We start from the raw sequence: 22,861 nt of genomic DNA, 5'->3' as shown, positions 1-22,861 counted from the left end.
TAGTTCCACATATTTATTTTGACAGTGAAACTTAATGCAATACTAATAATAAACTTGAAAATTTAACAAAACAACAAACCGTGATGCACAGAGAAAATAAACACTACTTAGAAATTAATAACCCACAAACAACAGGAAGAAACACCCCTACTTAAATATGAACTCTAATTAGAGGCAACGAGGACCAGCTGTCTCCAATTAGAGTTCAACCCAAAAAACAACAACAGAAATACAATACTAGAACTCAACATAGAAATAGAAAACATAGAACAAAACACCCCCTGTCACGCCCTGACCAACTCTACCATAGAAAAATAACAACCTACTATGGGCAGGACGTGACAGAAACATTCGCCTCAAAACAGTTTTACCTGTGTTCAAAATCAAACACTGCTCTCAAATCATAAACAAAGTGATCAAAATGATATACACTCTCAAGCAGTCAGTAAACAATACACCGAAAAATTGAAAACACACTGTTCAATTCTCAGGGAGAAGTACATTTTTAATCTAAAAAAAAATGCATATTTTTCCATCATTGTCTTTTAAGGAACGAAAACATGTTCTATCATAGTAGCTCAAAATTGATCAGAAATTACTACTCTGCTTTGCTCTTTGCAATTTAGTTTTTTGTTCTTCCTTCTCCTTGTACGCCTATTTTTACAGTACTGTACCCTGCATCTCACAAACTTGTCCTTTGTCTCTGTGATAGTGTAATTCTTGTTCTTTGTTGATATGAACCTGCAACCAGTCAAAATCTATTGAGCAGTCAGTACTGTTAATAAATGGAAAGCACAATGTTCAGGGCCATACAATTTGTCCATTGTACAGTATACAGCCTACAATGCACTGTACTACAGTATACAATACTAAAAGGGACAAAAATCAAAGGAGTAAACATGTGATCAATGTGCTTCTTCTTGTCTTTGGGCTGGGTCAGGCCAGAGCACTTCGTCGACATCACAAGCAATATTGTCCGCAATATTGTCCCTCCTGATGCAACTGGGGAAGAAGCCTCTTGTGTGCCGTATCCAGCCCTGACATGATTCCTCACCTATATCACCACAGGCTAAATCCATGGCTTGCAGCAGATTTACTCTGGTGTAGGGTTGTCTATCATACACTTTCCATCTCCAAGAGGAAAAAAACTCCTCAATCGGATTCAGGAAAGGCGAGTATGGAGGTTGATGTTAAACCATTCCCTTACCTGAGCAGCTCGGTGGAAACTGACATTGTCCCACACTATCACATAGGTGGGAATGGGATTCTCATTTAGCTCTTGACCCTGCTGCTCTTGAACCTGCTGCTCAAATAAAATATATCTTAGATTGGCAATAAATCTTAGGTGCAAAAAAACCCTACTCCCTGTGGCAAGAAAAAGCATGTTCCCCGGGGCCCCCCCTGGCATCGCTCCGAGCCCCCCCAGGGGGGCGCGCCCCACTATTTGAGAAGGACTGACTTACTTGCACATACTGAGCTCGCAGTTCTTTCACCCTTGGTGAGTTGCGCTCAAAAGGTATTCTGTATACTTGTTTCATTCGCATCCTGTTACGATGGAGGACATGGTCAATTGTGGAAATGCTCACACTGTCGATTCCCTGGAAGTGTGTGTTGTCTTGTATCACTCGTTCCTGGATTTCTCTGAGTCGTATTGCATTATCTTGAAGGACCATGCCAACTATAACGGCCTCTTGCTCCTGAGTGAATATAGCTGTCCTTCCACCTGCATGTGGCAGCCTTGCAATTCTACAAAAAGTAGTTGTGCAGTTACAAAACATATTCATGCAGTACAATACATACAGTGATTAACTTTACAAATGTCTATTGAAACAGCTGCATATAGTGTAGTACAGTAAATTTGCAATTACAAAAATACAGTAGTATACTGTACCTGTTCTCTTCTCTGAATGTCCTTACTATGGTGGACACAGAAAATCGGCTCAAATTGGGTTGCACTCTAAGTCCTGCTTCCCTCATTGTCAGTCCATGGACAAGAACATGGTCTATAACTGTTGCTCGAATTTCATCAGATATTTCCACTCTTTGTCTTCCTCTTCCGGTTCGTCCTCCTCTTTCTTTTTCTTGCCCTCCTCCTCCTCTTCCTCCTCGTCGCCCACCTCGCATACGCACTCGTCCTCGTCCTCTCACATTGTTTCTTCTATCCATTCTCAGACTTTCTCCTTCCCACCTTCAACAACCTGTTTGTTCTCTGAACTGGCTTATATTGGTTGTGTCGCATCATTTGAAACAGGTTACAGTTTTTCTCAATTGTTTACACACAAATACTGGTACTTGAGACACAATGACCACAACATGTAACTAATGCACCAACCCCCTGAACCAATTCTGCTAAACTACAAGCACAATTCCTGCTTTACACTCAAATTGCAGTTCTAAAACACACTTTTTTCAAAACACTACACACAATTCTTTGCATTTGGCACAATTTTCATGCAAAAAATCTCTTGTTTTCACAATGAACACACTGCCATTCAAATATGCACACTGACTCATCACATGGGCAAACACCCGTCACACAGTTTTACAATTAGCAATCAGAGCTTTAGCATAAAAGGGCAACAGGTGAGCTCTTCTGTTTTGGAGCAATGGATGCCAACATTGGAAACAGAGGCAGGAGTGAGGAGTGAGAGTAAGAGGAGGAGGAGGGGAAAACAAGGACAAGGACGAGGACGAGGAAGGCCAAGGATCGTAATCTCTGATGAGATCCGATCCACTTTGGTTGATCCTGTGGTCAACCATGGTCTAACAATGAGGGAGGCTGGGCAAAGAGTACAGCCAAATTTGAGCAGGTACACTGTCGCATCCATCAGCCGGACATTCCGAAATGAGAATAGGTAAGAAATCTAGTCTCACTAGAAAATTGCAGTACTGCATATCAACACAGTACTCAATGAGTACAGTAATACAGTATTGCCTGTGGACTGTTCTGTAGGACTGTAAAAATAAAGTATGTTTCAAGTATTTGGGAAATGTATTCCTACTTTGTATTTACAGTATTTTACTATTTGTTTGGCAGAGCTGAAAGATTACCAACACAAGGTGGTCGGGAACGTGTTCTGTCTCCTGAACAGGAAACTGAAATCATGAACATGGTCCTAGAAAATAATGCCATAACATTACGGCAAATACAAAGAAAAATAATAGAAAACAATGAGATATTTGAAAATATTCATAGGGTAAGCTTATCAACACTGGATCGTGTCTTGCGCAGAAATAATCTCAGGATGAAGCAGGTCTACAGGGTGCCATTTGAACGCAATTCAGAAAGAGTCAAAGAATTGCCATATAACTATGTGCAAGTGAGTCCTATACAATCCCACAATTGATGCATACTCTCAACACTGTATAAATTATACATATTACAGTATTGTAATCATAATGATTGTGCTTCACAATAGTGACCACTCCATGTCTATTTCTGATATTGTCATGTGTTTCAGAGAGTCCTTGAGCTAGAGGTGGCTGCAGTGGAGCACCAGTTCATCTTCATTGATGAGGTTGGATTTAACCTCACAAAAAGACGAAAGAGGGGAAGGAATATCATTGGCCAGCGTGCCATTGTTCAAGTCCCTGGCCAGCGCGGAGGGAACATCACAATGTGTGCAGCGATTACCCACCACGGCGTCATCCATCACCATGCTACCCTTGGCCCCTACAACACCGCCCATCTGATCACATTCCTGGACACCCTACACAACACACTCATTCCACCAGATCAGGTAGATGGCACAGAGCAGCTCAGGTACGTTGTCATTTGGGACAACGTAAGTTTCCACAGGGCTGCTCTGGTTCGTAACTGGTTCACTGCCCACCCACGCTTTTTAGTTGTTTTTCTCCCTCCATATTCCTCAATCCTATTGAGGAATTTTTTTCTGCCTGGAGATGGAAAGTCTATGACCGAAATCCACAAACGCGTATACCTCTTCTCCAAACTATGGAAGACGCATGTGGAGATATAGCAGCTGATGCTTTTCATGGCTGGAATTGCCATGCTAGGCGATATTTCCCCCGCTGCTTGGCCAGGGAAAACATTGCTTGTGATGTGGATGAGGTGCTGTGGCCAGACCGCAACGGAAGAGAGGATGCAGCATAGTTTTTTTGTATTTGTATTTTTTTATTGTAGCTGTATACATTAAATTCTTCTGTTTTGTATGTAGACCACTGTATGTGCAACTTTGTGTTAGTTGGGAATGGGATGTACACTGTGTACATTGTTTTTGTGGGAAAAATAAAATATATTTGTTACCGTGTATTTGTGTGTTCTGAGTATAAAAACAATATTCTCAAATATTTTACAACACACTTATGTATGTACTGTCTGTAGTAATGGCAACACTGAACCAAAAAAGGCCTAAGTCATTATGATGAATGGAGAAGAAGTGTTTTCCATTCATCATAGTGTTTTACATTGAGCACATCTGTCACAGTTTCCACGGAAGGTGGCGCCCCTCCCCGGTCGGGCGGCGCTCGGGGGTCGTCGTCGCCGGCCTACTAGCTGCCACCGATCTATGTTTCTGTGTTTGGTTTTGTCTGTCTAGGTCTGCACCTGTTCCTTGTTTGCAATTAGTGTGGGGGGGTATTTAGTTTGTCCTTTTTGTTCAGGTATTCGTGCGGGATTGTTTTGTGTCATGTCGAAGGGCTGTTCGTATTTACGCTGCCTGTTTATGCAGCATTTTGGTGGAGCTGTCGATTTATCATTGCCGGGTTGCGCCCCGTTCACTTTATTGTTTTGGAGCTGTGCTCCTGTCGGGTGTTTAGGCGCACCCAGTATTACGACTGCCTATTTTTTCCAAACGGTGGTAATAAACATCGGTGTTTTTGGACCTCCGTCTCCTGCCCTTGACTCTGACCCTTCCTGCTACACTGATAGTCGTGACAACATCAGTGTTCAACTGGTTCTTATAAATGTCTATTCATATGATGGTTTGTGTGTGTCATTTGAGAACAAAATACCATTTTGTTAAGAAATAAGCAAATAGACCAGGTAGCCATACCCATACGCATTACCCTCTGTAGCGCCTTACGGTTGGATGCCGAGCAGTTGCCATACCAGGCGATGATTCAACCGTTCAGGATGCTCTGGATGGCGCAGTTGGTGCAACTTTTTGAGGATCTGGGGACCAATGCCAAATCTTTTCTGTCTCCTGAGGGGGTATAGGCATTGTCATGCCCTCTTCACAACTGTCCTGACGTGTTTGGACCATGATAGTTTGTTGGTGATGTGGACACCAGGGAATTTGAAGCTCTCGACCCACTCCACTAAAGCCCAGTCAATGTGAATGGGGGCGTATTAGGCCCTCTTTTTCCTGTAGTCCACGATCAGCTACTTTGTCTTACTCACGTTGAGGGAGAGGTTGTTGTCCTGGCATCACACTGCCAGGTCTCTGACCTCCTCCCTGTAGGATGTCTCATCATTGTCGGTGATCAGGCCTACCACCGTTGTGTCGTCAGCAAACGTAATGTGTTGGAGTCGTGGGTGAACAGGGAGTACAGGAGGGGACTAAGCATGCACAATGGGAGTTGTCAGGGGTCATAGAACTGTTACAACACAGAGACACCACCAGCCACACTCTAAGGGAACAACTGGAGCCCACCACAATCTTCAGTACCACATCATCACATCCCCTCATCAGCAGTGCCACTGCATCTCATAGTGAACCTCTGGAACTCACACAGACTCAGCACAAGATAATCAGACCCAGTACAACTCCTCCTCCCACACCAGCACATTCTCCTCGTCAGACCTCCCCAAGATCTTCACATGCCAGCCCTAGAGCACAAAAGCCCACCTGTGGTCTCCCCCCCAGTCCATCCAAATACCATCGCTCCAAACACCACCACCCACAACAGCAGCACACAGGCAGAGCACCCTACGGCCTTCATTTTATGTGACTTGTTGTGAATGGTTTAGCTCCGGTGACCTGAGACCTGTCCCCAAGCCTCCTAATAGGAAAGAGAGGAGAGCTCAAGACAATGAAAGGAGAAGACCGGGAGGTGGGCAAGGGGAACTCTCAGAGTGGAAGAACCTAATATGGTGCTACCGTTGGGAGTGGAAAACCACCCACATAGGGAAGTACCCCCTGTGAGCCCACTCACGCCTGCCCATGCAGAAACCACGAAGCATAAACAGGAACGTGTGTGGGAACATCTGGAGGAACTGTATACAGAGCATACTGCTGCTTAGTATTCTGCCACATGTAGGCACTTTGACCATGTCAGAAAGAGAGGAATCACTAATGGTCAACAGATCTTGGTATTTGATAAACAGGAGCCTGATAATGGACTCTTCACCATTAACACCTACAACAATGACACTGTAATTATTCAAGACCCAGAAGCAGCACTTATCCTCTATGTACATGAGTTTACATCACTGAAAGAGCTAGAAGACACCTTGAAAGAGAATGACACTCTAACAGCTACACTTCAATCAGAAGACCTGATGAGAAATCAGTTAATTCAAAAAGTCCCCCCACCTTCATATTTAACCAAGCCACCCTAACAGACATGAAGAGTGACAACATGTCCCACTCATGCCTGCCCATGAAGAAACCACAGAGCTAGAAGAGATACGTGTGGGAAGATCTGAAGGAACTGTGTGATGATGTCATAGTTGAGTAGGTGTCAGATAAGTGAAAAGTATATAAGCAGCAGTAATGTGAAGTCAGACAACTGGCCCCCAGCTCTTGACAACATTGATAGACACTAGGAAAGCTACGTAAGTGTTCTAACTTTTACCTTTCATTTGCTTTTTTCATAACCTGTATTTTTGCTACTATAAGTGCTGAAGTAATACATTGTTAAAACCTGTTTTTAACCACTCTGTAATTTATTATCTGGTTGTTGTAAGAATTTAAATAACATCAAGGGGTAAGACCCCGGGGGTAGTGGTGTCAGACTCTCTCCTGGGCAGGAACTGGTCGAAGCCTGGTTCCTGGGTAACTGTTTGAAAATGGCTACGAGAGTCTAGTCCTCTATAATAAACCCTGCCTAAAGGGACATTAGTCTCCACATCTCTTCTATTTCATATGGGGAGAGCATAACTGTCATAAGGTCTGATAGAAGGATAACCTTAAACACCTAGGTAGCCTCCCCAGTACTAGAAACTGATTATAAACTGGTTGGGTTGAGCCTTGAATGCGGATTGGCTGACAGTAGTGGTATATCAGACCGTATACCACGGGTATGCCACATTTTTTATTTTTACTACTTTAATTATGTTGGTAACCTGTTTGTAATAGCAGTAAGGCACCTTGGGCGTGAATATACCATACCACTACTAAGGGCTGTATCCAGACACTCTGCGTTGTGTCGTGCGTAAGAACAGCCTCTAGACACGGTATATTGGCCATACACCACACCCCTTCGGGCCTTATTAAGTATATCAGGATTCCATTAAGAATCCCTCTATTAAACGATAGTCAAAGTGTGATAAAGCAAGTGATTACCCGATAAGCTGTAAGAGTAACCGTGTGACTATACTGTCGAACATAAAAACAGCCCCCGTCCTGGGAGTAATAACCTGCCAGGCAGTGGTGTAAAAAGTACCCAACTGTCATACTTGAGTAAAAATAACGATATCTTAATCGAAAATGACTTAAGTAAAAGTGAAAGTTACCCAGTAAAATGTGTTTAGTGAGAGGCAGCAGGGATGACCAGGGATGTTCTCTTGATAAGTGTGTGAATTAGTCAATTTTCCTGTCCTGCTAAGCATTCAAAATGTAACGAGTACTTTTGGCTGTCAGGGAAAATGTATGGAGTAAAAAGTACATAATTGTCTTTAGGAATGTAGTGAAGTAAAATTTGTCAAAAATATAATTAGTAAAGTAAAGTACAGATAACCCCAAAAATTACTTTTTACTGAAGTACTTTACACAACTTCTGCCAGGTAAACATACCGTGAAGAGTAATTAGAGAGGCTAGGTAGCCTAACCTGGGCACATCAGAAGGTGAGTCTCCTAAGTGTCACTGATTCCCAGATAGACCACTGGGGTGTCCTGTGTATCTCAGCTAGAATCCTGGCCTGTTAGTCACTCCTCTAGCAGAGAGGTAGCTACAAACCCAAAGGCAGACAAGTCAGGCACTGGGGACCATGGTTTTCCTCAGTGTAAATGATGCTCTGTGACATGACTATTGGTATACACTCTAGTTCACATGTGTCAAACTCATTCCAAGGAGGGCCGAGTGTCTGCAGGTTTTTTCAAATCTCTTGTACTTCATTGATGAAATAAGGTCACTAATTAGTAAAGAACTCCCCTCACCTGTTGTCTGTGTTAATTGAAAGGAAAAAACAAAAACCTACAGACACTAGGCCCTCCATGGAATGAGTTTGACACCCCTGCTCTAGTTGGTTGAGGGATAATCTGGGTCATGTTACAGGCAGTAGTCAAAGTAAGAAGCTTCCTCTTGAAAGGACAACTAGATGATAACCAGCCAATATTCAAGTCACCAAGAAAATTAATTTCTCTGTTAGCATCAGAGACCTTATCTAACATCACACACACATTCTTCAGATACACTTGGTGGCCTATAGCAACACCCTAAAGAAGAGGCTTCAGTAACACCTACACCGTAGACATTCCTGTCTTTTCTACAGATGTTATATCCTTGTATTCCTACTGCTGTATCATCAAAGGTGAATCTCATTTTGCAGATTATTTTGATTCGAAAACATTGGATGTAGGGCAAACTGTTTTTCAAGGGAAGCGGGTGACAGCTATCAGCCCTCAAACTTTTATAATCAGTGGGTTTCCTGTAACGATCTGTGTATAGAACATTATACTCACACAAAATCAAAAGATCAAGGAAACTGATTTTACCTGTGTCAGATTGCATAGTGAATCTCAGGTGCTCAGAACAAGAGTTAAGAAAAGCATGGAACACCTGGAGCTGTTTTGCATCACCCCTCCTTAAAACAAAAATATCATCAGTGTACCATTTCCAAATGTTGGGCAAAAAAAACATATTTTAAAGGATTGAGAATTGACTGTTTCTCCATGTAAACCACATACATATTAACATAGTTAGGAGCCATAGGGGATCCCATAGCAGTACTCTTCCTCTGGATAAAGAAATTGTTTTGAAACTTGAAATAGTTATGTGTGAGTACTATTTCAGCCAATGTTACAACGCATGCACTGGAAGGTTGTTCATTTGGGTCACATTCCAACAGAAAATGTTCCATGGCTTCAATTACCGTCCTCTTGTGGAACATGAGTGTATAACGACTCAACATCAAAAGTAATTTACAAAGTATTCTCAGGGAGAGGACCCAGAGATTAAATGATAGAGATCATACTGTTGGTGTCCCTTACAAAGGGAGCTGTTCTGCGAGTGGTCTAATAAAATAGTTTTAAAAAATGTATAAAGGGGCCATTACTGCATCAATGCCATGGAGGTTTTGTAACATTCTTATGTAATTTTGTCAAAGTATAGAAAGTAGCAATTTTCGGGTGTTGAATAGCCAAATGTTATGTTATTTTTGGATGATTTGACCAGAACTTAAACACCAATCTAGGAATGTGAAGATAGTGTTCTGAAATTGGGAAGTGGGGTCACTTCTGAGTTTCTTGTAAAAGGTTTTGTCTAGCAGTTGTCTATGACACTCATTTACATAGACTGTCCTATCCATGAGTACACAACCGATCCACCCTTATCAGCAGGGCGGGTCAGGACTGACGTATAGGATTGTAGATCTAACAAATATATTGCTTGATACATTTGAAACTCAGTCCCGTGGCTTCTGGGACCGTGTGAAAGGTCTCCTTTGTCTATGGTAGTTGTTTCGTCTTACCCTTTCCGGTATGGCATCTCGTCGGTATGCCTGACCGCTGCCATCTCTGCGCTTGTGTCGGCCCAGTCTCTCATTGTATAAAAAACTGGCACTGGAAGCAGATGAGGCACTGGTTGTCGAGCGTTGGCCTTGTCTTTTTTGTCTTGGCTGAATATCTTGATTTTATGCTCCTTTATTTCTGTAGACAGCTTTTCTTTGAGCTCTTGGTTAGTTTTAATAAATTCATTGAATATGCTATTGTCATTGACAGATCTTTGCAGAGCCGTGTTTCTCTTCAATCAATTCATTTCTCAGAAATGGCTAATACATTAATATGATCTAAGATTAGCTAATCTCGAATTTTGTTTCTGAGGCTACATATATTTATCATATTTTAGATCGGCAGGTAAGGGTGCTCTCGAGCGGCTAGATGCTCTTTACCATTTGGCCATCAGATTTGCCACCAATGCTCCTTATAGGACACATCTCTGCACTCTATACTCTTCTGTAAACTGGTGATCTCTGTATACCCGTCGCAAGACCCACTGGTTGATGCTTACAGTGGGGGAAAAAAGTATTTGATCCCCTGCTGATTTTGTACGTTTGTCAAATACTTTTTTCAAATACTTTTTTCCCCCACTGTATTTATAAACCCTCTTAGGCCTCACTCCCTCCTATCTACCACATAAAACACCCGTTCTGCCAGTCACATTCTGTTAAAGGTCCCCGAAGCACACACATCCCTGGGTCGCTCCTCTTTTGAGTTTGCTGCAGATAGCGACTGAAACGAGCTGCAAAAAAACACTCAAACTGGACAGTTTTATCTCCATCTGTACATTCAAAGACTCAATCATAGACACTCTTACTGACAATTGTGGCTGCTTCGCGTGATGTATTGTTGTCTCTACCTTCTTGCCGTTGTCTCTACCTTCTTGCTCATGTTTTGGGCTGCTACCATGTTTTACTGCTGCAATGTTGTGTTGCTACCATGTTGTTGTCATGTGGTGTTGCTACCATGCTGTGTTGTCTGTCATGTGTTGCTGCCATGCTATGTTGTTGTCAAGAATACATATACATGCCCGACTGAAGTTTGCCAATGAACATCTGAATGACTCAGAGGACAACTGGTGAAAGTGTTGTGGTCAGATGAGACCAAAATGGAGCTCTTTGACATCAACTCATCTCGCCGTGTTTGGAGGAGGAAGAATGATGCCTATGATCCCATGAACACCATCTCCACCATCAAACATGGAGGTGGAAACATTATGCTTTGGGGGTGTCTCTCTTGGGGGGGTCTCTCTTTATGTAGTGTTGTGGTGTCTTTCTTGTCATGATTTGTGTTTTGTCCTATATTTTTTATTTTTAATCCCGGCCCCCATCCTCACAGGAGGCCTTTTGCCTTTTGGTAGACGTCAATGTAAATAAGAATTTAGAGGACCCCTTCCCGCTCTGATCCTGGTAACGGGATTTATTGACAAGATACCATGGCGGGAAATTCAAAACTGCAAGAATCTAATCATTTCAATTTCTCAAACAATCAACTATATTTCACCATTTGAAAGATAAACATCTCCTAAATCCAACCACATTGTCCGATTTCAAAGAGGCTTTACGGCGAAAGCATAAAGTTAGGTTATGTTAGGAGAGTACATTGAAAATAGCTGTGTGTAATGTTTTGTCAATTCAAAGACAGGCATCACCAAAAGCAGAAAACCAGCTAAAATTATGCACTAACCTTTGACAATCTTCATCAGATGACACTCCTAGGACATTATGATAGGCAATACATGTATTTTTTGTTCCATCAAGTTCATATTTATATCCAAAAATAGCATTTTACAGTGGCGGTGAAATTCAGAATCTTTTTTCCCTCAAATGCTTCCGGTGAACCAGCGTTACAATTTACAAAATTACTATTCGAAAACATTGGTAAATCATAATATTGTCATTCAAAGAATTATAGATTAACATCTCGTAAATGCTACCGCATTGCCAGATTTCAAAATAACTTTACTGGGAAATCACACTTTGCAATAAACGGGGTGCTATGCTAAGAACAATAGGCTAGGCTATACAGGTTAGCACCATCTTGGAACCATCTAATATCAATAATACTATTGTAAATATTCCCTTACCTTTGATTATCTTCATCAGAAGGCACTTCCAGGAATCCCAGGTCCACAACAAATGTTGTTTCTTTCGACAAAGTTCATAATTTATGTCCAAATAACTCCAAGTTGTTCCATGTTGTTAGCGCGTTCAGTAGGCTCCTCAAAATGTAGGGCGGGGGGGAAAAGTCACGACGAAAAGTTTAAAAAAATCTATTTACGTTCGTTCAAACATGTCAAACGTTGTTTAGCATCAATCTTTAGGGCCTTGAGAATCTGAAACGGATAAATATTTCAACAGGACCTCTCCTGTGTCTTGATAAACGTTTGAAATACAAAGTCTCATCTCACATGAACGCGCATGTTTGCGCAATAATGAAGTGACGACATCCCAGGGACGTCAACTTCCCTTCCTTGTCATCCGGTCTCTGTTCATCATAGACGCTTCAAACAACTTTATAAAGATCGTTGACATCTAGTGGAAGCCGTAGGAAGTGCAAAATGAATCCTTTGTCACTGTGTGTTCTATTAGCAATGACTCGAAAATAGTACAGCCACAAAATTTTCATTTCCTGCTTGTATTTTTCTCAGGTTTCTTCCTGCCATATGAGTTTTGTTATACTTACAGACACAATTCAAACAGTTTTAAAAAATTCAGAGTGTTTTCTATCCAAATATGTTAATAATATGCATATCCTAGCTTCTGAGTTGGTGTAGGAGGCAGTTAAAAATGGGCACATATTTTTTTCAAAATTCTCAATACTGCCCCCTAGCCCCAACAGGTTACTGACATGCCTAGTTAAATAAAGGTAAAAAAATATATATACAGTTGAAGTCGGAAGTTTATATACACCTTTGCCAAATACATTTAAACTCAGTTTTTCACAATTCCTGACATTTTATCCTAGTAAAAATTCCCTGTCTTAGGTCAGTTAGGATTACCACTTTATTTTAAGTATGTGAAATGTCAGAATAATAGTAGAGAGAATTATTTATTTCAGCTTTTATTTCTTTCATCACATTCCCAGTGGGTCATAAGTTCACAGAAGTTCACATACACTCAATAAGTATTTTAAAGTAGCATTGCCTTTAAATTATTTTACTTGGGTCAAATGTTTCGGGTAGCCTTCCACAAGCTTCCCACAATAAGTTTGGTGAATTTTGGCCCATTCCTCCTGACAGAGCTGGTGTAACTGAGTCAGGTTTGTAGGCCTCCTTGCTCGCACACGCTTTTTCAGTTCTGCCCACAAATTTTCTATAGGATTGAGGTCAGGGCTTTGTGATGGCCACTCCAATACCTTGACTTTGTTCTCCTTAAGCTATCCTTTGCCATAACTTTGGAACTATGCGTGGGGTCATTGTCCATTTGGAAGACCCATTTGCGACCAAGCTTTAACTTCCTGACTGATGTCTTGAGATGTTGCTTCAATATATCCACATAATTTCCCTCCTCATGAAGCCATCTATTTTGTGAAGTGCACCAGTCCCTCCTGCAGCAAAGCACTCCCACAACATGATGTTGCCACCCCCGTGCTTCACGGTTGGGATGGTGTTCTTTGGCTTGCAAGCATCCCCCTTTCTCCTCCAAACATAACGATGGTCATTATGGCCAAACAGTTCTATTTTTGTTTCATCAGACCAGAGGACATTTCTCCAAAAAGTACGATCTTTGTCCCCATGTGCAGTTGCAAACTATAGTCTAGCTTTTTTATGGTGGTTTTGGAGCAGTGGCTTCTTCCTTGCTGAGCGGCCTTTCAGGTTATGAAGATATAGGACTCGTTTTACTGTGGATATAGATTATTTTGCACCTGTTTCCTCCAGCATCTTCACAAGGTCCTTTGCTGTTGTTCTGGGATTGATTTGCACTTCTCGCACCAAAGTACGTTCATCTCTAGGAGACAGAACATGTCTCCTTCCTAAGCGATATGATGGCTGCGTGGTCCCATGGTGTTTATACTTGTGTACTATTGTTTGTACAGATAAACGTGATACCTTCAGGTGCTTGGAAATTGCTCCCAAGGATGAACCAGACTTGTGGAGGTCTTACAATTTTATTTGCTGAGGTCTTGGCTGATTTCTTTTGATTTTCCCATGATATCAAGCAAAGAGACACTGAGTTTGAAGGTAGGCCTTGAAATACATCCACAGGTACACCTCCAGTTGACTCAAATGATGTCAATTAGCCTATCAGAAGCTTCTAAAGCCATGACATAATTTTCAGGAATTTTCCAAGCTGTTTAAAGGCACAGTCAACTTAGTGTATGTAAACTTCTGACCCACTGGAATTGTGATACAGTGAATTATAAGTGAAATAATCTGTCTGTAAACAATTGTTGGAAAAATTGCTTGTGTCATGCACAAAGTAGATGTCCTATCCGACTTCCCAAAACTATAGTTTGTTTAACAAGACATTGTGGAATGGTTGAAAAACGAGTTTTAATGACTCCAACCTGAGTGTATATGAACTTCCGACTTCAACTGTATATATATGTACAGTATATAGATATGCAACACAATCTCACACTTAATTCGTGCAAGTATGTACAAAACATTTTTGGGGGGCAGAAATTGTGCATTTTAGAGCATTTTTGTGTGGCTTAATTTGTGTGAAAATACACACATTTTTGTGCAACCTATTCTGTGCGACCTAATTCGTAAAAAAATTCACATTCATAGGAAAATACATTTTTGGGGGGCATACTTCGGAACTATCTGTTGAAATTTATTGGAGCAATTCATTTTGGGCACTGGTGTTCTACGTTTCACTGGTGTTCCCACATTTATTTATATAACGTGTTAACAACCCAATATTGTTAATCAACCAGGTTGTCACCAAAATACTTATAACAGTAGCCTTGCATTTTTGTTTATTTGTATTAATGCTAATGCTGTTTTCTGTGCTTGTTGTCGCTTAATACTTTGGGGTACTGGTGCTTTGTCGGATTTTCTGAGGGTTGCCAGATTAGAGTAAAAAGCTATATTTGTCTTTTTTTGTTATATCGATGAAGGAATTTGATTGGGGAATGGGAATAACCCACATACAAATTAACATAGTTAGGAGCTATAGGGGATCCCATAGCATACCCTTCCTCTGTATAATGGGAAATTAATTAATCAATAAATGTGGGGAAACAGAAGACCTGGAAAATAAATATATTTGGTTTAAATTCCCCACGTGCAACTGCATGGTATTTGCAACTACAACGAGTCTGGACTATGATCAATTAGGTCATATCAATGCAGTTAAACAGGTTAATGTAAAATAATGAATTATGTTGGATCACACTTATGGCACTTCCAAAGCCGTTTCATGATGATTATTACGGTTGTGTCAATCATGTTGTATACTTAGGCTATACTTAGGCCGTCATTGTAAATAAGAATTTGTTCTTAACTGACTTGCCTAGTTAAATAAAGGTTAAATAAAAAAAGGCCTACTAGTCTTTTATGGCAACGGCCGTTAGAGCTTGTTTTGACACGTATGAGCCCTGTTCTGATCTAATGAGATGGATGTAGGATTTTCAACAGCCTAGAATTGAGGCTTTTCCCAGTCATGAAGAACAAAGCTAGGCCCCTCTTGGTTTTCATTGGTGAAGACTGAACTCAAGTTAGGGTTTATATGTCAAACTGTCCTATACCACTTTGCCCAACATATTATACCCGAGGTTGTAAATAAACCCTTTTAACGTGCTATAACTTGTATCAATTTTACAGGGCTGTGGATCTCATAGCCGAATGGCTTCAGACTGAGGATTTCTCGCCATTTATTTACGAGTGCAATTTCTGGTTTATAACAGGTTGTACAATTATTTACAGTAGTGTGTTGATTAATTAGCATAGAAAACAGTATTGGCGTTAATAAAAAAAATTACCAATATTATAATTATTTTGGTGACAACCTGGTTGATAAACAATATTGGCTTGTTAACACGTTTGTTTTTTTATTTAAATAAATGTGTGACTCAAATAAGGCAGTGTAGTACACCATTGCCCATCATATGTATTGCTCTACTAACATTCAAAAAATGTATCTGAAGTTTGTCCCTCAAAAATGTATTTTCTTATGGATGATGTTGCACAAAAATGTGTGTCTTTTTACATTAATTAAGCCACACAAAAACGCACAAAATCTGCGGAAATGCTTTTTGCACGAATTGAGTGTGAGATTGTGTTGATACCCCATAAAGAAAAAGTGAAAACATGTTTTTAGAAATGTTTGCTAATTTATTCAACATGAAATACAGAAATATCTCAAACATAAGTATTCACACCCCTGAGTCCATACTTTACATTTTTTGGGGACATATTTCTCAAGAAACATAAAACAGAATTAAAAGTTTTTTTTTTAAAGTTCCTAAAATAAAATACAAACCTAGACATTTTATTAGATATTAGATATTAGAAGTCAGACATTTTAGGTGCCCCCAACCGATTTGTGTTTTTTGTTCGTTTACCTGCGTTGTTTGTAACTTATTTTTTTACTCATTTTGTACATAATGTTGCCGCTACCGTCTCTTATGACCGAAAATAACTTCTCGACATCATGACTGCGATTACTCACCACGGACTAGCAGAATCCTTTTTCTTCTTTTACGACTCTGATGAGCCCGAGGTGGAGGATATATGGCTCCCTCGGGAACAGGCCCCGAGCCCAGTGTTCTGCGTGAAGAGGAGGCGGAGAAAGAGAGGCCGGAGAGCGGGCTTCCTGCTGAGAATTCGAAGGTGATCAAATAAACCCCCACTTCCCTCAATTCTGCTAGCAAACGTGCAATCTTTGGAGAATAAAATCGATGAGTTACGCGGAAGATTAAATTATCAACGGGACAAAAAAAACTGGAACATCTTATGCTTCACGGAGTCGTGGCAGAACGACGACAACATCAACATACAGCTGGCTGGTTATACGATGTCCCGGCAGGATAGAACAGCGACGTCTGGTAAGACAAGGGGCGGCAGTCTATGTATTTTTGTAAACAACAGCTGGTGCACTATATCTAAGGAAGTCTCGAGCTATTGCTCGCCTGAGGTAGAGTTTCTCATGATACGCTGTATAACACACTACCTACCGAGAGAGATTTAATCTGTATTCTTTGTAGCTGTTTACATACCACCATAATCAGAGGCTGGTACACTAAGATAGCATTGAATGAGCTGTATTCTGCCATAAGCAAACAAGAAAACACTCACCCAGAGGTGGCGCTCCTGGTGGGCGTTGACTTTAATGCCGGGAAACTTAAATCATTTTCATCGAATTTCTATCAGCATGTTAAATGTGCAGCCAGAGGGGGAAAATGCTAGACCACCTTTACTCCACACACAGAGACACGTACAAAGCTCTACCTCGCCCTCCATTTGGCAAATCTGACCATAACTCTATCCTCCTGATTCCTGCTTACAAGCGACAATGAAAGCAGGAAGCACCAGTGACGTGGCCTATAAAAAGGTTTTCAGATGAAGCAGATGTTAAACTACAGGACTGTTTTGCAAGCACAGACTGGAATATGTTCCGGAATTCTTCCGATGGCATTGAGGAGTACACCACAGCAGTCACTGGCTTTATCAATAAGTGCATCGAGGATGTCATCCCCACAGTGACCATACGTACATACCCCAACCAGAAGCCATGGATTACATGCTACATTTGCACCGAGCAAAAGGGCAGAGCTGCCGCTTTCAGGGAGCGGGACTCTAACCCGGAAGCTTATAAGAAATCCCGCTATGCCCTCCGACACACCATCAAACAGACAAAGCATCAATACAGGACTAAGATCAAATCGTACTACACTGGCTCCGATGTTCGTCGGATGTGGCTGGGCTTGCAAACTATTACAGACTACAAAGGGAAGCACAACCGAGTGACACGAGCCTACCAGACGAGTTAAATAACGTCTATGCTCGCTTTGAGGCAAGTAACACTGAAACATGCATGAGAGCATTAGCTGGTCTGGATGACTGTGTGATCACGCTCTCTGCAGCCAATGTGAGTAAGACCTTTAAACAGGTCAACATTCACAAGGCCGCTGGGCCAGACGGATTGCTAGGACGTGTACTCCGAGCATGCGCTGACCAACTGGCAAGTGTCTTCACTGACATTTTCAACCTCTCCCTGTCTGAGTCTGTAATACCAACATGTTTCAAGCAGATCACCATAGTCCCTGTGTCCAAGAACACTAAGTTAACCTGCCTAAATGATTACCAACCCGTAGCACTCACATCTGTAACCAGGAAATGCTTTGAAAGGCTGGTCATGGCTCACGTCAATACCATTATCCCAGAAACCCTTGACCCACTCCAATTGTCACACCGCACCAACAGATTCACAGATGATGCAATCTCTATTGCACTCCACACTGCCCTTTCCCACCTGGACAAAACGAACACCTATGTGAGAATGCTATTCATTGACTACAGCTCAGCGTTCAACACCATAGTGCCCTCAAAGCTCATCAATAAACTAAGGACTCTGGGACTAAACACCTCCCTCTGCAACTGGATCCCAGACTTCTTGACGAGCCGCCCCGAGGTGTTAAGGGTAGGTAACAACACATCCACCACGCTGATCCTCAACACAGGGACCCCTCAGGGGTGTGTGCTCAGTCCCCTCCTGTACTCCCTGTTCACACATGACTGCACGGCCAGGCACAACTCCAAAACTATCATTAAGTTTGCTGATGACACAACAGTGGTAGGCCTGATCCCCGACAACGATAAGACAGCCTATAGGGAGGAGGTCAGAGACCTGACCGTGTGGTGCAAGGACAACAACCTCTCCCTCAACGTGATCAAGACAAAGGACATGATTGTGGACTACAGGAAAAGGAGGACCGAGCATGCCCCCATTCTCATCGACGGGACTGTAGTGGAGCAGGTTGAGCGCTTCAAGTTCCGTGGTGTCCACATCACCAACAAACTAGCATGGTCAAGACAGTCATGAAGAGGGTACGACAAAAGCTGAAATGGGGCAACCCTGGCATACACTACGGTGAACATTAAATATTTTAGATGTGTTAAGATTAATCATAATCAAACTATTATTATCATCTTTATAAAACATATTGATAACAGAGACAATGCTAGTCCTGAAACCAAAAGTGTACACCGAATGTATTAGGAATTTGTGTTCAATTGTATCAAAACACGAGGAATAAAATAATAGCCTCGGAGTCAACTGAATCAGCGTAATCAATCAAGTCTAAAACGAACTTAATGTTACAGCTGACGTGGCGACCTTTCATGAAACCAGTTTGAGTCTTTCTGGGTAAGTCTCTAAGAGCTTTCCACACCTGGATTGTGCAACATTTTCCAATGTATTTTTTTTTATTCTTCAAGCTATGTCAAATTGGTTGTTGATCATTGTTAGACAACCATTTTCAGGTCTTACCATAGATTTTCAAGTAGATTTAAGTCAAAACTGTAACTCGGCCACTCAGGAACATTTACTGTCTTCTTGTTAAGCATCTCCAGTGTAGATTTGGCCTTGCGTTTTAGGTTATTGTCCTGCTGAAAGGTGAAATAATATCCCAGAGTCTGTTGGAAAGCAGACTGAACCAAATTGTGCCATTCCATCATTTTTTCCCCCTGAAACACTCCTCAGTCCTTAGCGATTACAAGCATACCCATAACAAGATGCAGCAACCACTATGCTTGAAAATATTGAGAGTGGTACTCAGTAATATTTCTTTGAATATATATATATTTTGCTTGCGCTAATGTGATTAGCATGATGTTGTAAGTAACAAGAACATTTTCCCAGGACATAGACATGTCTTATATGGGCAGAAAACTAAAACTATTGTTCATCTAACTGCACTGTCTAATTTACAGTAGCAATTACAGTGAAAACATACCATGCTATTGTTTGAGGAGAGTGCACAGTTATGTACTTAAAAATGTATATATTGACTAATTAGGCACATTTGGGCAGACATGATACAACATTTTGAACAGAAATGCAATGGTTTATTGGATCAGTCTATATCTTTGCACATTCATTGTTCCTAGGCCGTCATTGAAAATAAGAATTTGTTCTTAACTGACCTGCCTAGTTAAATAAAGGTAAAATAAAAATAAAAATACACTGATGCCATCTAGTGTTGTATCATGCCATAACCTATATTGTGCTCAGAGTTCTAAGTCATATAATGGCCTTTCTCTTGCATTTCAAAGATGATGGAATACAAAAAATAAAGAAAATGCATGTTTTTTCTTTTACCAGATCTAATGTTTTATATTCTACTACATTAATTTCACATTTCCACAAACTTCAATGTGTTTCCTTTCAAATAGTATCAAGAATAAGCATATCCTTGCTTCAGGTCCTGAGCTACAGGCAATTAAATATGGGTATGTCAATTTAAGCGAACATTTAAAAAAAGGGTCTGATCCTTAAGAGGTTGGTAATGTAATCCCACAAAAACATGAAGAGAGACTTATATATTTCATGTTTTGTGTTATTTGCACAAGAAAAAGACGTAACATTATGATTAGAATTAAAAGACAAAACAATATGATGAAACTTTAAAAGACAAACGAAAGTGCATGTGCAGGAGAGGTGAAACAAAAAGTAGAATCATGATTTGTTTAAGAAAATACAAAGCTAATAGTTGCAAGTAATACTAAGGAAAATAACACATTCAACAGAAGTAGACTAGGGGTAAAAATACATTAAAGTAAAGTTTTTCCCTATTAAACCAAAGTATGATACAGTTGCATTCAGAGAAACAGTATACTCATGTGAGAGTCAATAAGTCTCTGCTCTTCTTACTATTCTTTGAAATGTGATGTGAAAAAATATTATGGACATCCTACAATTACAAAATGATTGGGATTTACAAGAACATGAGCACTTGATGTCACGAATCCCACCGAAGGTGGCTCCCCTGCCTGCTCGGGCGGCGCTCGGCGGTCGTCGTCACCGGCCTACTAGCCGCCGCTGATCCCTTTTTCCTTTTCGTTTGGTATGTCTTATTGTTTGCACCTGTTCCCCATTTGGTTCTCTTGATTTATGGTTATTTAAGCCTGTTTAGCCCGCCCAGGTTTGTGCGGGATTATTTGCGTCAGTGTGTTTTATTATTGGATGTGCTGGCGATCGTATAGTGTTGTTTTATGTGCGTGCTGTGTACCTGTTGTTTTTGGGCACCTCGCATTTTCACGCCGGTTGTGTTGGCGTCGACCGTTTTTGTTGTGTTACGGAATAAACACATTATCTCCTTACCTCTGCTCTCTGCGCCTGACTCCTACCACCACTCCTAGCATTTACGTGACACTTGATTTGCTCTTGAATATGAAGCTTAAATGCTAAATGGCAGGTGCTTTGTTGTTTTAACAAATCATCATGTTTTTTATAGTATTTATTTATTATTTATTTTGGAATAAAGTTAATGTGATATCACCTACCACAAATATGTAAACTGTACCATTTTTCTCTCCCTTCATAGTGAAGACTCATGGCATCATTTGATTTCGTCAGAGACAAATTAACTGAGTGGAACCACAGTGACTTGATTCAGAGGTTTGAAGGTGAAGATATTTGTGATGTATTATTATACATTGTATGATACATTGTGTAATAGCACAATTATTGATTGATTTTGTTAAAATAATTTATGTATTATTGTACATTGTATTATTATACATTAATAAAGATATTATTTGATTATATTAATATGCCTAAAATGTATATTTCCTGAATTTCAGATGAAGAAATTGATGAAGAAGGTTTCCTCTACCTTGAAGAGAAAGACCTCATCAACTTGATCCCAAAAGCAGGACCAAGGTCTAAATTTAGAAAAAAATACAAGGAATATCTGAAGGTACTTAAACGCATGCTCCGGAACATTGGCAACTGCTCAATAATTTTTAAACCTCCTGCTTTGGGCTGGATGTGTCAATGTGTTGTTCATACATGCATAATCTATGAGCAAAATTAGCCACAAAATTCTTAGTTTGAAAGCAACTTTTTTCTGGAAGCTTTGCTGAGCTATTTTTCCTAAATTTTTCCCCACTTGGGCCAGGCCCCTAACAATTCGAGTTCAACCAATGACCAACCAATGAGAGAGGGAGAGAGAGAGAATATATGACGTGGTGCACATATGTTATGTAGTTGGCAATTTTCAGGGACCACTTTTGGCTCCCAAGCTCTACTTATAGAAATACTGACTAGAAAGTATATAAAAGCACCGGAGAATCCCTTTAACAAACTAGGTGTACAATAACTACAATTACATGTACACAGAGTGACTGGGCATGGCCTATATTTATTTGTGTTCCTGTCATTTGTGTTGCTGTTCCTGTCCATTAGTGTTCTGTATTTTGTCATGTTCTATGTGTTGTCTGGAAGACAGGAAGAATAGCTGCTGCTTCTTTGACATAAATCATAGTTTGTATATAGTTTGTATATATACTGCATCAGTAGTGCAGAATACACTGTTTGCATTTAGTTCTCAGCTGTGACATTGTACTCTAACATGTCCACTGCACTTGCATATTTGCTTCACCTTTCAAATGCCTTAGCATATCACTGGACATTTTGTATTATAGATGCAGGATCTTAATTTGAGCCAGTTTGCTAAAGCAGCAAAAATAATTCTGCAGCAACATATACGTGAACTATTATATATTTTTTCCGTAAGGGAAAATCGAGCCTAAAATTTAAAAGTGGAAATTACAAACTTCAGAAGCCTTTTTTATCCTCAAATACACAACAAGTTTTGCATTTCCTCCTGCAACAGGGTGATCAAATTAAGATCCTACACCTGTACAACACAAGGTTAGGGTGTGTTCTAACTACAGTCTGAAATGTTATTGTCCCTCTCCTATTGTTGGGCCAACAACTGAGCAACATTTTATGTTTTTTAACTGCAGAAACGGCAGCAACCCAATGATGATAAGAACATTCAAGCGTCCACGTCGTCATTAGCCTCTGTTAAGGCCTCCAAGAGTTCCTCAGGAAATGTACCAT

General features: G+C 40.6%; 1 protein-coding gene and 1 long non-coding RNA gene across 2 annotated transcripts in view; both read left to right on the top strand.

Annotated features, from left to right (window-relative positions):
* The first annotated feature begins 6,600 nt into the window (after positions 1-6,600).
* On the top strand, positions 6,601-21,695 carry LOC115171763 (uncharacterized). Its single transcript, XR_003871241.1, has 3 exons — positions 6,601-6,739; positions 21,339-21,420; positions 21,598-21,695. It is a non-coding gene; the product is annotated as an uncharacterized LOC115171763 (long non-coding RNA).
* Positions 21,696-22,761: 1,066 nt separating this feature from the next.
* The window catches only part of LOC115171761 (nuclear GTPase SLIP-GC-like), a 51,593-nt gene continuing 51,493 nt past the window's right edge, over positions 22,762-22,861 (top strand). The window contains exon 1 of the mRNA XM_029728888.1: positions 22,762-22,854. The gene's annotated coding sequence lies outside the window, so the exon portion shown is untranslated. The remainder of the gene's footprint in view (positions 22,855-22,861) is intronic.

The sequence above is a fragment of the Salmo trutta genome, chromosome 32 (assembly GCF_901001165.1).
Source record: "Salmo trutta chromosome 32, fSalTru1.1, whole genome shotgun sequence".
Classification (NCBI taxonomy): domain Eukaryota; kingdom Metazoa; phylum Chordata; class Actinopteri; order Salmoniformes; family Salmonidae; genus Salmo; species Salmo trutta.
Note: the sequence above shows the minus strand (reverse complement) of the source record. Positions and strands in the feature narration are given on the sequence as shown.